Source organism: Phoxinus phoxinus (genome assembly GCF_949152265.1).
Source record: "Phoxinus phoxinus genome assembly, chromosome: 6".
In the NCBI taxonomy this organism is placed as follows: domain Eukaryota; kingdom Metazoa; phylum Chordata; class Actinopteri; order Cypriniformes; family Leuciscidae; genus Phoxinus; species Phoxinus phoxinus.
Genome location: NC_136881.1, coordinates 20303890 through 20316741, shown reverse-complemented (window position 1 = coordinate 20316741; position 12852 = coordinate 20303890). Strand labels below are relative to the sequence as shown.

At 40.9% G+C, this 12852-nt stretch overlaps 1 long non-coding RNA gene across 1 annotated transcript; it reads right to left on the bottom strand.

Moving 5' to 3' along the window:
* Positions 1-493: 493 nt before the first annotated feature.
* Positions 494-1268, bottom strand: LOC307000699. Its single transcript, XR_013798062.1, has 3 exons — positions 1211-1268; positions 681-781; positions 494-586 (listed from the first exon to the last, which is right to left on the bottom strand). It is a non-coding gene; the product is annotated as an uncharacterized lncRNA (long non-coding RNA).
* Between the last annotated feature and the right edge of the window lie 11584 nt (positions 1269-12852).

Here is a 12852-nt window from a genome sequence, read left to right as displayed (position 1 = left end):
GGTCTCAGTGGTTCAGGAAGCCTCATTTTGCCATCACTACTGATAATCTTATAAAGTCTTTTCTAAATCTTTTCAAAGTCTTTAGGTGTACAGAAGGCATAAGTAAAACTGCAAAGGAACAAACAAAACAGGATCATACCTGGAGGAGCAGAGAGGGAGAGAGAGAAGAGTGGTTAGTGGAGCAGTTTAAATACCCTGAGACCAGGTGGCTCCAATCACTAACGACCCTCCTCTGCCTGCAGGAGGAACCGCCCCCTGCAATGCAGAGGAGAGGCCGTGACAATTTTGATCAAGCTTGTATATTTAAGTTCAGTAATTTCACTTAAATGACAATTAATAGGTAATCTTCATTGCCATTTAAGTGAAATTACTGAACTTAAATATACAAGCTTGATAAAAATTATCATTCTAAAACAAAATTTCAAATGGCACTTTGAGGCTTTTGCATCTGATCTCTTCATGTGTACATGATCAGTGACTATGTGGAGTGAACCCTCCACCTCCACTTCTTTGTGGTGCGTGTTTAAGGTGTTCCGAGGTGAAAGTTCTAATGGAGTCCTCCGTAGCCGTTTGGTCGAACTTGCATCTGCACAAGTACAAAAACACACATAATTACTATCATACAAAGGTACTCTGCAGTCATACATCAAGTCCCTCATTCTTTTTTTATCTGGCCTTACCTTGTAGTGCTCTGTATATCTTTTTGTTTCCGAAAGGCCTCTTGCCTTTTTGCCCCCTCCCCTTCATATTAAAAGATGCCATTACGGCATTAGAGAAGAGTCTAAAGGAAAATAGTTTACATTTAGAAATCAATAGGAGAAAGTATGTTCTGTGGCCACAAACACATACACAAATAATATTCTGCATACACACAGTCATGTCAGTCAGGGGGGTTTACGCTATGGATATTAATATAACTGGAGACAATGAGAAGCTCCTCCCCCTCCCATGCATTTCTATGGGCTGTGCTAGGCTAGCAAACTCTGCCTAAACGGGCTGAAATTGGCCCCCGCCATGATGGATATTTGTGGGCTTAATTCCGGGGTCAAAACCAGGTAATTTCCTAACCTCTGTCTCGGTAGCCAATAAGGTGCTCCTTCATGCATGCACCAATGCATGGATGGCCAATGAAGCTGATTGTGATTCAGACATTGAAAAACACAAAGCACCTGGACCTTACACAAAATCCATACTGTTTGTACTAACGTACCTGTCAAGGGCTTTGTGGACACAGTCCTTGGTGGTCTTTCCACCAACTTTTGATATTTGCAGCACCTGTTAGAATAACTTTAGTCAATAAGGTTGACTGGCCCTCCCCAAAATAACCTAACTATGAGGGAGTGCATTGTATTGTATAAAGCTAGTTATCTTTTACAACTACCATAGCATTATAGGCCTCCACATCATGGAGACATTCCTCTTAACGGTAGAAGTCCTCCAAAGTCTCCATCCTTTCGATGTTAACTGGTGAACTGGCAGGTTGGCTTTGCTTTAAGCAAGTTCTTATGTCAGCAAGTATGTCTAGGACTTTTTTCTGGTACACTGAAATCAATAAACACAAATGAAGATCACAATCATAACAGTCATCTCCAAAGTTTTGTGAACAGCAAGGCAAATTTCTTTCTTTTTGTTGTACATTGAAGACATTTGGGTTAAAGATAAAAATACCAAAAATCAGAATGTCAGCTTTCAATTCCTGGTATTTACAGTACATCTAGATCTGTTAAACAACTTATATCACTCCTTGTATGGGAACATGTGACTGACAGGTGGTTCTCGTTGCCCAATTGTTTACTTTTAGGTTGACACTGTCACACATTGATAACCTACCACTCCAAGGCAATGGGAAAGTCCATCTTCTGTTGGTCACTGCATCTGTGTCACGGGGTGACTTTTCCTGGGGCGGAACCATAGTGGCAGAGATTGGTTCCGCCCGGATCAAACACCACCACTTCCGGTTTCCCTTCCCGGCTCCAAAATCAGGGTTAATCGGCGGCAGGTGCGCAAATGAACAGCGCGATCCCCGGATTGGATGAAGGGGAAGCAGGAGGAGTATAAGGAGGGCTTCCAGAAATCAGTTGGGACGGGAAGTTGGGACGGCAAGTTGGGACGGCAAGTTGTGGCGGCAAGTTGTTTCGGCGGGTTGTTGCGGCGGTCGCAGGTTCCGGGTCGGGTTCAGGCCAAGCGTGGTGGTAACCGCTTCCAGCCGTCGCGGCGAGAGGATCTGGGCATCTGGGCAAAACACGAAGGGCAACGCCTGGTGAATATTGTGGACTGAGCGATCAAGGATCCGAAGAACTGCGAAGAGAAAGGAAGAGACGGGGTTGAGTATAATACAGACCGCGTTTTGCATTGTGATTCAAGTGTGTGTTCGCTGGTGAGAAGTTACCTGCAGGACAGCTTCCCGGAAGTGCTGATCGACGAATCCCTTTGGGAGAGAGAGCACAGCGGCCAGGACGCGAGCGGAGCACTACAAGAGGAAACAAGATGAGCACACGGGTTGATCGATGCGTGAGTACCCTGAGAAACTTATGCAGTAGAAAACTCATTGGAAGTGTATCATCTGTGAGCTTTGTGAAGTTGGATCTAGGAACACGAGTGGCCCCACTGCAGAGAGTGAGCGTGGGAAAGCCAGCGACAGTGGACAGGAAAGACGCCGGGGTGGTGCGGCAGCGACGTTCTCCCTTGCTGGTCCTTCGCTATAACAGCGCTTCAGTGATTCCCCCCGAGATAAACGACGTGGAAAAAGTGGTCTCTGGACCTTAAGTGCACCTGGACTGTGTGTGGAGTGCCGTGGGTGAGTCAGTGGCTTGACTGTGAGAGTGTACACTTGGAATTTGCCGTGTTGTGCTGTGTTGTGTGCGTGTCGTCACAAAGACCACTTTCCAGGCCGACCCACCCTCTGGGGAGGATAAGGATCTCGAAGCTGGCGGAGCGGCTGGCCCATATATTTAAGCCGTGTTCAAGCCCCGAGCCATCGTTATCACAGAGCCCGAGACGAGGAGAGAAACAGATGTACCGTGCCTACGAAGTCTGTGAGTGATATCCAGTGAGCAAAGTTATACTTACCTGTATACCAAACGAAAGTCCCAGTGTTGACCCTGAAGACTGAAAATTGACTGTTTAATGTTATTTTTTTTAGTATTATTTTTCTTTATTAATTTTCTTTATAATTTCATAATGTATTTTGTGAAGTCAGACTATGTTTGTACATGTGTACTGAGCAGAGAGCTGGTAGGGCTATATTTTGCTTGGAGGTATGTGTACTATGTAACATGTTCTTTGCAGGGAAAGGAATGTGTCCACTGATGCAAGTATATCACCAAGTAAACAACAAGGATGACGTGTACAAATGACATATACGTTCCAATTTTAAGAAGCTCAAAGCAACGTTTTGTTACCTTACAAGGAAGTTGTAAGTCTCTCTGTGATGTATATAAGCTAGATCTTACTGCACCACTTCAGAGAAACATTCAGAGAAGCATTAAGGCATGATGAGGGGTGAGAGGAAGGAGGAAACATAGAGATTATGGGGTAAGGGAGGAGAAACCCAGAAACCATAATCTACAGTTTGGCGTCACGAACAGGATCGCATCTTCAGGCATTTGTCTCAGTCATTCCAGGTAAGACTTTTTCTATTATAAAAAGTTTAAGTCTGCCTGATGATTTGAGACATTGACTGAGACTGCTTAAAAGAACTGTGTGATTTAAAGTACCAGATGTATTACCAAAGAATATATGTGTCAGACATAAATTAAAACAATTAAAATTAAGGAAAATTTAATTAAATTAAGTTATTCAATTTAATTTGACTTATTTGAGTTTCTCTGAAAAGTAAACCTCTAAAACTATTTGATATGCTGGGATGGAGATGGATCTTTTTTAGAAAGAAGACCATTTAGTCGAATATTTAGAATTAGCTGTAAAGCGATTTAGCAATTAGCTTGTTATGACTGGGAGGTGGTTGGATTATGATGAGACTGTAAAAACGATGGCAGATTTATCTCTACATATTTCCAACACACCGAAGAATCGTTTCAGAAGGGAACGAGGATAGTGTGACAAGCGGTGATTTATAGCGGTTTAAAGTGGCGGGTCTGTGCTCCGGGTTAGCTCAGTGCAGTATATAGAGATACAAAGTCAAGTCAAGTCAAGTCATCTTTATTTATATAGCGCTTTTTACAATACAGATTGTATCAAAGCAGCTTCACAGTGATAACATGAAAATAATACAAAAAAACAATTTCATCATCATCCACCTTTAAGGCAGATCTATAATATTGTTGAATATTAAATGTCCCCAACTAAGCAAGCCAGAAGGTAAGGCAACAGCGGCAAGGAACCAAAACTCCATCAGGTGACAGAATGGAGAAAAAAACCTTGGGAGAACCCAGGCTCAGTCGGGGGCCAGTTCTCCTCTGGCCAATGAGTGAACAGTGTATGAAGTTCAGAATGAATCAGAGTATTTGTCCAGTTCCGGTTGGTTGAAGTCGGAGTGGAGAGGAGGAGAGACTGGTTGACACTTCAGGTCAGCGGCGTCGTCGTCGTGTCCTGGCGCTGGTCCTTCATCAGATCTGGATACGGCCTGGTTCCGGTGGACAGCAGTAAACCTCGGGATAGACAGAGAGACTAATATTAGCGTAGACGCCATCCTGCTTATGATGTACCAAGTACATCAGGATTTACGGGAAGTGTTCCCGGTCCCGGCTGTTCTAAACTATGCAGCCTAATTATATAAGTCTATAATGTGTTATGTGTATGCTAGGCCGAAGAGATGTGTTTTTAGTCTAGATTTGAACTGACAGAGTGTGTCTGCTTCCCGGACAATGGTAGGAAGACTGTTCCAAAGTTTTGGTGCTAAGTAGGAAAAGGATCTACCGCCAGCAGTCGATTTTGATATTCTAGGTATTATTAACTGGCCGGAATTTTGAGATCGCAGTAGACGTGAAGGACTATAATAAGTTAAGAGCTCGCTCAAGTACTTCGGAGCTAAACCATTTAGTGCTTTGTAAGTGATCAGCAATATTTTAAAATTTATACGATGTTTAATAGGCAGCCAATGCAGTGTTGACAGAACGGGGCTAATATGGTCATACTTCCTGGTTCTAGTAAGAACTCGAGCTGCTGCGTTTTGAACTAGCTGTAGTTTGTTTATTAAGCGTGCAGGGCAGCCACCCAGTAGAGCATTACAATAATCTAGCCTTGAGGTCATAAACGCATGAACTAATTGTTCTGCATTATTCATTGAGAGCATATGACGTAATTTATATATATTTTTAAGATGGAAGAAAGCGGTTTTACAGATACTAGACACATGACTTTCAAATGAAAGATTGGTATCAAAGAGCACACCCAGGTTCCTAACCGACGACGAAGACTTAACAGAGCAGCCATCAAGTGTTAGACAGTACTCTAGGTTATTACGTGTGGAAGTTTTTTGTCCAATAATTAGAATCTCTGTTTTTTCTGAATTTAGTAGTAGGAAATTACTAGTCATCCAATTTTTTATATCAGCTATGCATTCCGTTAATTTTGTGAATTGGTAGGTTTCGTTAGGTTTTGAAGAAATATACAGCTGAGTATCGTCGGCATAACAGTGAAAGCTAATTCCATGTTTCCTAATGATATCTCCTAATGGTAGCATATACAGAGTGAACAGCAGCGGTCCTAGTACTGAGCCTTGTGGTACGCCATACTGAACTTGTGATTGATAAGACATCTCTTCATTTACTGCTACAAACTGATAACGGTCAGATAAGTATGATTTAAACCATGCTAGTGCAATTCCACTAATGCCAACATAATGTTCGAGTCTATTTAAAAGGATGTTGTGGTCAATGGTGTCAAATGCAGCACTAAGATCCAGTAATACTAATAGAGAGATACAACCACGATCGGATGATAAGAGCAAATCATTTGTGACTCTAACGAGAGCTGTCTCGGTACTATGGTACGGTCTAAATCCGGACTGAAAATCCTCGCAGATATCATTTCTTTCAAGAAAGGAACACAGCTGTGAGGATACTGCTTTTTCTAATATCTTTGACAGAAATGGCAGATTAGAGATCGGCCTGTAATTGACTAGTTTTGTAGGATCAAGTTGCTGTTTTTTAACAAGCGGTTTAATCATAGCTAGCTTAAAGGTTTTTGGTACGTATCCTAGAGACAAAGATGAATTAATGATATTAAGAAGAGGATCTATGACATCTGGAAGCATCTCTTTCAGCAGCTTAGTCGGTATAGGGTCTAACATGCACGTTGTGGATTTAGATGATTTGACGAGTTTGCAAAATTCTTCCTCTCCTATAGCAATGAATGAATCAAATTTTCCCTCAGGGAGACTACAATGCACTTCCTGATGCGATACTGTATTAGACGCTTGCATAGTTATAATTTTGTCCCTGATATTATCGATCTTATAAGTGAAGAAGTTCATAAAGTCATTACTGCTGTGTTTCTTGGAAGCTTCTGGGCACATCACATCTCTGATCGATTGCTCCTGTCTGATCGATTGCTCCTGTCTGCCTCGCTGTGACTGCTGCTGCTGTGAGTTTGTTTGCTGCGTCTAAGCCTCGTATTAGCTTCGTATTTCTTTCTGTTTTGAACCATCATTTATTATAAATTCTAGTTGTTTATACTACTAAATACATCTTACTCAACATCTCAGATTAACCTGACATTGCTAGCTTCCGTTATTGTCAGCACAACACGCTAACTCGCTAGCCTTTTAACGCACCACCCGTGCGCTCAGTTATTTATTTTTCTCTCGCGCGCCCGCGCCTTTGAGTTCATAAAAGCCCAGGTGAGTAAGAATCAGTCAACAAACACGGTGAGTAATGTCTTCTCCTGTTATTGTCACCTGCACTTCATGTCACATGTTTACCATAGCCTTCTCTGTCGGCAATATAGGATTTATATGTGATAAATGCAAGGAGACAGTCAGGCTGACGGAGAAGATTTCAGAACTAGAGACACGCATCCAAACTTTAATCGAGAATAGTAAGAAGAGTGCTAGAGCTTTAGATACTATTTTGGATGCGCCTAGCCTAGTGAACTCTTTACATGAGTCGGTTCCGGCTGAAGTAGAGCCCGTGCAGCAGGGCAGATGGGTGACAGTGAGAGATCGCTGTAGTCGCGGATCAAAAAACCCCTTTTCCGTTCCGATAACAAATCGATTTGCCCCGCTCAGTGAAACACCCACTGAGAATTATTCTGATTGTGCCCTAGTTATTGGCGATTCTATTACACGGAACGTGAAAATAGAGACACCAGCCACCATAGTCACATGTTTGCCGGGAGCCAGAGCGCCTGACATCAAAGCAAATTTGAAAGTGCTGGCTAATGCTAAACGTAAATTCTCTAAGATTATTATTCACGTCGGCACTAATGATGTTCGACTTCGCCAGTCGGAGATCACCAAAATTAATATTAAAGAGGTGTGTGAACTCGCAAGTACGATGTCAAGCACTGTAATTTGCTCTGGCCCCCTTCCTGTTCGCCGGAGTGATGAGATAGTTAGTAGATTGTGTTCACTCAATGGCTGGCTGTCTGGGTGGTGTCCGCAGAATAATATAGAATTCATAGACAATTGGAAAAGTTTTTGGGGCAAACCTGACCTGTTGAAAAGAGATGGTATTCATCCCTCCTGGGATGGTGCTGCTCTTCTCTCTAGTAATTTGGCTCATAGTCTTAGAGCTAAAACATGACAATCTGGGCCTCAGGTCAGGAAGCAGACAGACTGGCTTACCCGACCGTCTGCTAGCGGCCTCACGTCACCAAGGTCAGATAAATCCCATCACATAGAGCCTCTTTCACCGAGATATCATCATATAGAGACTGTGTCTGTTCCCCGAACTTGGAAATCCAAAATACGTTCAAACCCATCTAAGGTTAAAAATTTAATTGATGTTCAACAAATAAAAAACAGATATAATACAAATGAGCAAATGATAAAGCTTGGGTTGCTGAATATTCGATCTCTTACTTCAAAAGCGCTAATAGTTAATGATATGATTACAGATTATAACCTAGATGTGCTGTGTTTAACAGAAACCTGGCTAAAACCAAACGATTACATTGCTTTAAATGAGTCAACCCCACAAGATTACGGTTATAAACATGAACCTCGTCTGAAACGCAAAGGAGGAGGTGTTGCTGTAATTTATAGTAATATTTTCAAAACCACTAAGAAATCTAGTTGTAAATATAATTCTTTTGAAGTGTTGGTGCTTAATGTAAAAATATCTAGTGTAAACGATAAATCACGTTTGAAAATTCTGCTGGCTACTGTATACAGGCCACCAGGGCACCATACAGACTTTATCAAAGAATTTGCGGACTTTCTATCAGAATTAGTATTGGCTGCAGATAAAGTACTAATTGTTGGTGACTTTAATATACACATAGATAATGAAAAAGATGCATTGGGATTGGCATTTAAAGACATTATAAACTCAATTGGAGTTAGACAACACGTGTCAGGACCGACTCATTGTCGTAATCATACTTTAGATCTAATACTATCACATGGAATAGATATTGATGCCGTTGAAATACTGCAACAGAGCGATGACATCTCAGATCACTATCTAGTCTCGTGTAAATTACATTTAGCCAAGGCTGCAAAGCCGACTCCGTGTTATAAATATGTTAGACCGATCACTTCTGCCACTAAAGATTGCTTTATCAATAATCTTCCTAATCAGTTTCATCATCTCAGCATCCCGGATAGCTTAGAAGAACTTGATATTGCAACAGAAACTTTTAACTCTCTCTTTTCCAGCACTTTAGACACAGTTGCTCCGCTGCGCTTAAAGAAGATTAAAGAACATAGTCCGACGCCGTGGCACAACGAGCACACTCAGGCCCTTAAGAGAGCAGCCAGAAAAATGGAGCGCAACTGGAAGAAAACAAAACTAGAGGTGTTTAGGATTTCATGGAAGGAGAGCTCGATTGCTTACAGAGAGGCTTTAAAAGCTGCTAGATCTGCTTATTTTTCAACCCTATTAGAAGATAATAAACATAATCCTAGGTATTTATTTGAAACAGTGGCTAAACTAACGAAAAAGAAAGCTTCAAGCCCAGAAGTTTCCATGCAACACAGCAGTAATGACTTTATGAACTTCTTCACTTATAAGATCGATAATATCAGGGACAAAATTATAACTATGCAACCGTCTAATACAGTATCGCATCAGGAAGTGCATTGTAGTCTCCCTGAGGGAAAATTTGATTCATTCATTGCTATAGGAGAGGAAGAATTTTGCAAACTCGTCAAATCATCTAAATCGACAACGTGCATGTTAGACCCTATACCGACTAAGCTGCTGAAAGAGATGCTTCCAGATGTCATAGATCCTCTTCTTAATATCATTAATTCATCTTTGTCTCTAGGATACGTACCAAAAACCTTTAAGCTAGCTATGATTAAACCGCTTGTTAAAAAACAGCAACTTGATCCTACAAAGCTAGTCAATTACAGGCCGATCTCTAATCTGCCATTTCTGTCAAAAATTTTAGAAAAAGCAGTATCCTCACAACTGTGTTCCTTTCTTGAAAGAAATGATATCTGCGAGGATTTTCAGTCCGGATTTAGACCGTACCATAGTACCGAGACAGCTCTCGTTAGAGTCACAAATGATTTGCTCTTATCATCCGATCGTGGTTGTATCTCTCTATTAGTATTACTGGATCTTAGTGCTGCATTTGACACCATTGACCACAACATCCTTTTAAATAGACTCGAACATTATGTTGGCATTAGTGGAATTGCACTAGCATGGTTTAAATCATACTTATCTGACCGTTATCAGTTTGTAGCAATAAATGAAGATATGTCTTATCAATCACAAGTTCAGTATGGCGTACCACAAGGCTCAGTACTAGGACCGCTGCTGTTCACTCTGTATATGCTACCATTAGGAGATATCATTAGGAAACATGGAATTAGCTTTCACTGTTATGCCGACGATACTCAGCTGTATATTTCTTCAAAACCTAACGAAACCTACGAATTCACAAAATTAACGGAATGCATAGCCGATATAAAAAATTGGATGACTAGTAATTTCCTACTACTAAATTCAGAAAAAACAGAGATTCTAATTATTGGACAAAAAACTTCCACACGTAATAACCTAGAGTACTGTCTAACACTTGATGGCTGCTCTGTTAAGTCTTCGTCGTCGGTTAGGAACCTGGGTGTGCTCTTTGATACCAATCTTTCATTTGAAAGTCATGTGTCTAGTATCTGTAAAACCGCTTTCTTCCATCTTAAAAATATATCTAAATTACGTCATATGCTCTCAATGAATAATGCAGAACAATTAGTTCATGCGTTTATGACCTCAAGGCTAGATTATTGTAATGCTCTACTGGGTGGTTGCCCTGCACGCTTAATAAACAAACTACAGCTAGTTCAAAACGCAGCAGCTCGAGTTCTTACTAGAACCAGGAAGTATGACCATATTAGCCCTGTTCTGTCAACACTGCATTGGCTGCCTATTAAACATCGGATAAATTTTAAAATATTGCTGATCACTTACAAAGCACTAAATGGTTTAGCTCCGCAGTACTTGAGCGAGCTCTTAACGCATTATAGTCCTTCACGTCTACTGCGATCTCAAAATTCCGGTCAGTTAATAATACCTAGAATATCAAAATCGACTGCTGGCGGTAGATCCTTTTCCTATTTAGCACCAAAACTTTGGAACAGTCTTCCTACCATTGTCCGGGAAGCAGACACACTCTGTCAGTTCAAATCTAGACTAAAAACACATCTCTTCAGCCTAGCATACACATAACACATTATAGACTTATATAATTAGGCTGCATAGTTTAGAACAGCCGGGACCGGGAACACTTCCCGTAATCCTGATGTACTTGGTACATCATAAGAAGGACGGCGTCTACGCTAATATTAGTCTCTCTGTCTATCCCGAGGTTTACCGCTGTCCACTGGAACCAGGCCGTATCCAGATCTGATGAAGGACCAGCGCCAGGACACGACGACGACACCGCTGACCTGAAGTGTCAACCAGTCTCTCCTCCTCTCCACTCTGACTTCAAACAACCGGAACTGGACAAATACTCTGATTCATTCTGAACTTCATACACTGTTTACTCATTGGCCAGAGGAGAACTGGCCCCCGACTGAGCCTGGGTTCTCCCAAGGTTTTTTTCTCCCTTCTGTCACCTGATGGAGTTTTGGTTCCTTGCCGCTGTTGCCTTACCTTCTGGCTTGCTTAGTTGGGGACATTCAATATTCAACAATATTATAGATCTGCCTTAAAGGTGGATGATGATGAAATTATTTTTTGTATTATTTTCATGTTATCACTGTGAAGCTGCTTTGATACAATCTGTATTGTAAAAAGCGCTATATAAATAAAGATGACTTGACTTGACTTGACTTGAAGCTTTCTTTTTCGTTAGTTTAGCCACTGTTTCAAATAAATACCTAGGATTATGTTTATTTTCTTCTAATAGGGTTGAAAAATAAGCAGATCTAGCAGCTTTTAAAGCCTCTCTGTAAGCAATCGAGCTCTCCTTCCATGAAATCCGAAACACCTCTAGTTTTGTTTTCTTCCAGTTGCGCTCCATTTTTCTGGCTGCTCTCTTAAGGGCCTGAGTGTGCTCGTTGTGCCACGGCGTTGGACTATGTTCTTTAATCTTCTTTAAGCGCAGCGGAGCAACAGTGTCTAAAGTGCTGGAAAAGAGAGAGTTAAAAGTTTCTGTTGCAATATCAAGTTCTTCTAAGCTATCCGGGATGCTGAGATGATGAAACTGATTAGGAAGATTATTGATAAAGCAATCTTTAGTAGCAGAAGTAATCGGTCTAACATATTTATAACACGGAGTCGGCTTTGCAGCCTTGGCTAAATGTAATTTACACGAGACTAGATAGTGATCTGAGATGTCATCACTCTGTTGCAGTATTTCAACGGCATCAACATCTATTCCATGTGATAGTATTAGATCTAGAGTATGATTACGACAATGAGTCGGTCCTGACACGTGTTGTCTAACTCCAATTGAGTTTATAATGTCTTTAAATGCCAATCCCAATGCATCTTTTTCATTATCTATGTGTATATTAAAGTCACCAACAATTAGTACTTTATCTGCAGCCAATACTAATTCTGATAGAAAGTCCGCAAATTCTTTGATAAAGTCTGTATGGTGCCCTGGTGGCCTGTATACAGTAGCCAGCAGAATTTTCAAACGTGATTTATCGTTTACACTATATATTTTTACATTAAGCACCAACACTTCAAAAGAATTATATTTACAACTAGATTTCTTAGTGGTTTTGAAAATATTACTATAAATTACAGCAACACCTCCTCCTTTGCGTTTCAGACGAGGTTCATGTTTATAACCGTAATCTTGTGGGGTTGACTCATTTAAAGCAATGTAATCGTTTGGTTTTAGCCAGGTTTCTGTTAAACACAGCACATCTAGGTTATAATCTGTAATCATATCATTAACTATTAGCGCTTTTGAAGTAAGAGATCGAATATTCAGCAACCCAAGCTTTATCATTTGCTCATTTGTATTATATCTATTTTTTATTTGTTGAAGATCAATTAAATTTTTAACCTTAGATGGGTTTGAACGTATTTTTGATTTCCAAGTTCGGGGAACAGACACAGTCTCTATATGATGATATCTAGGTGAAAGAGGCTCTATGTGATGGGATTTATCTGACCTTGGTGACGTGAGGCCGCTAGCAGACGGTCGGTTAAGCCAGTCTGTCTGCTTCCTGACCTGAGGCCCAGATTGTCATGTTTTATCTCTAAGACTATGAGCCAAATTACTAGAGAGAAGAGCAGCACCATCCCAGGAGGGATG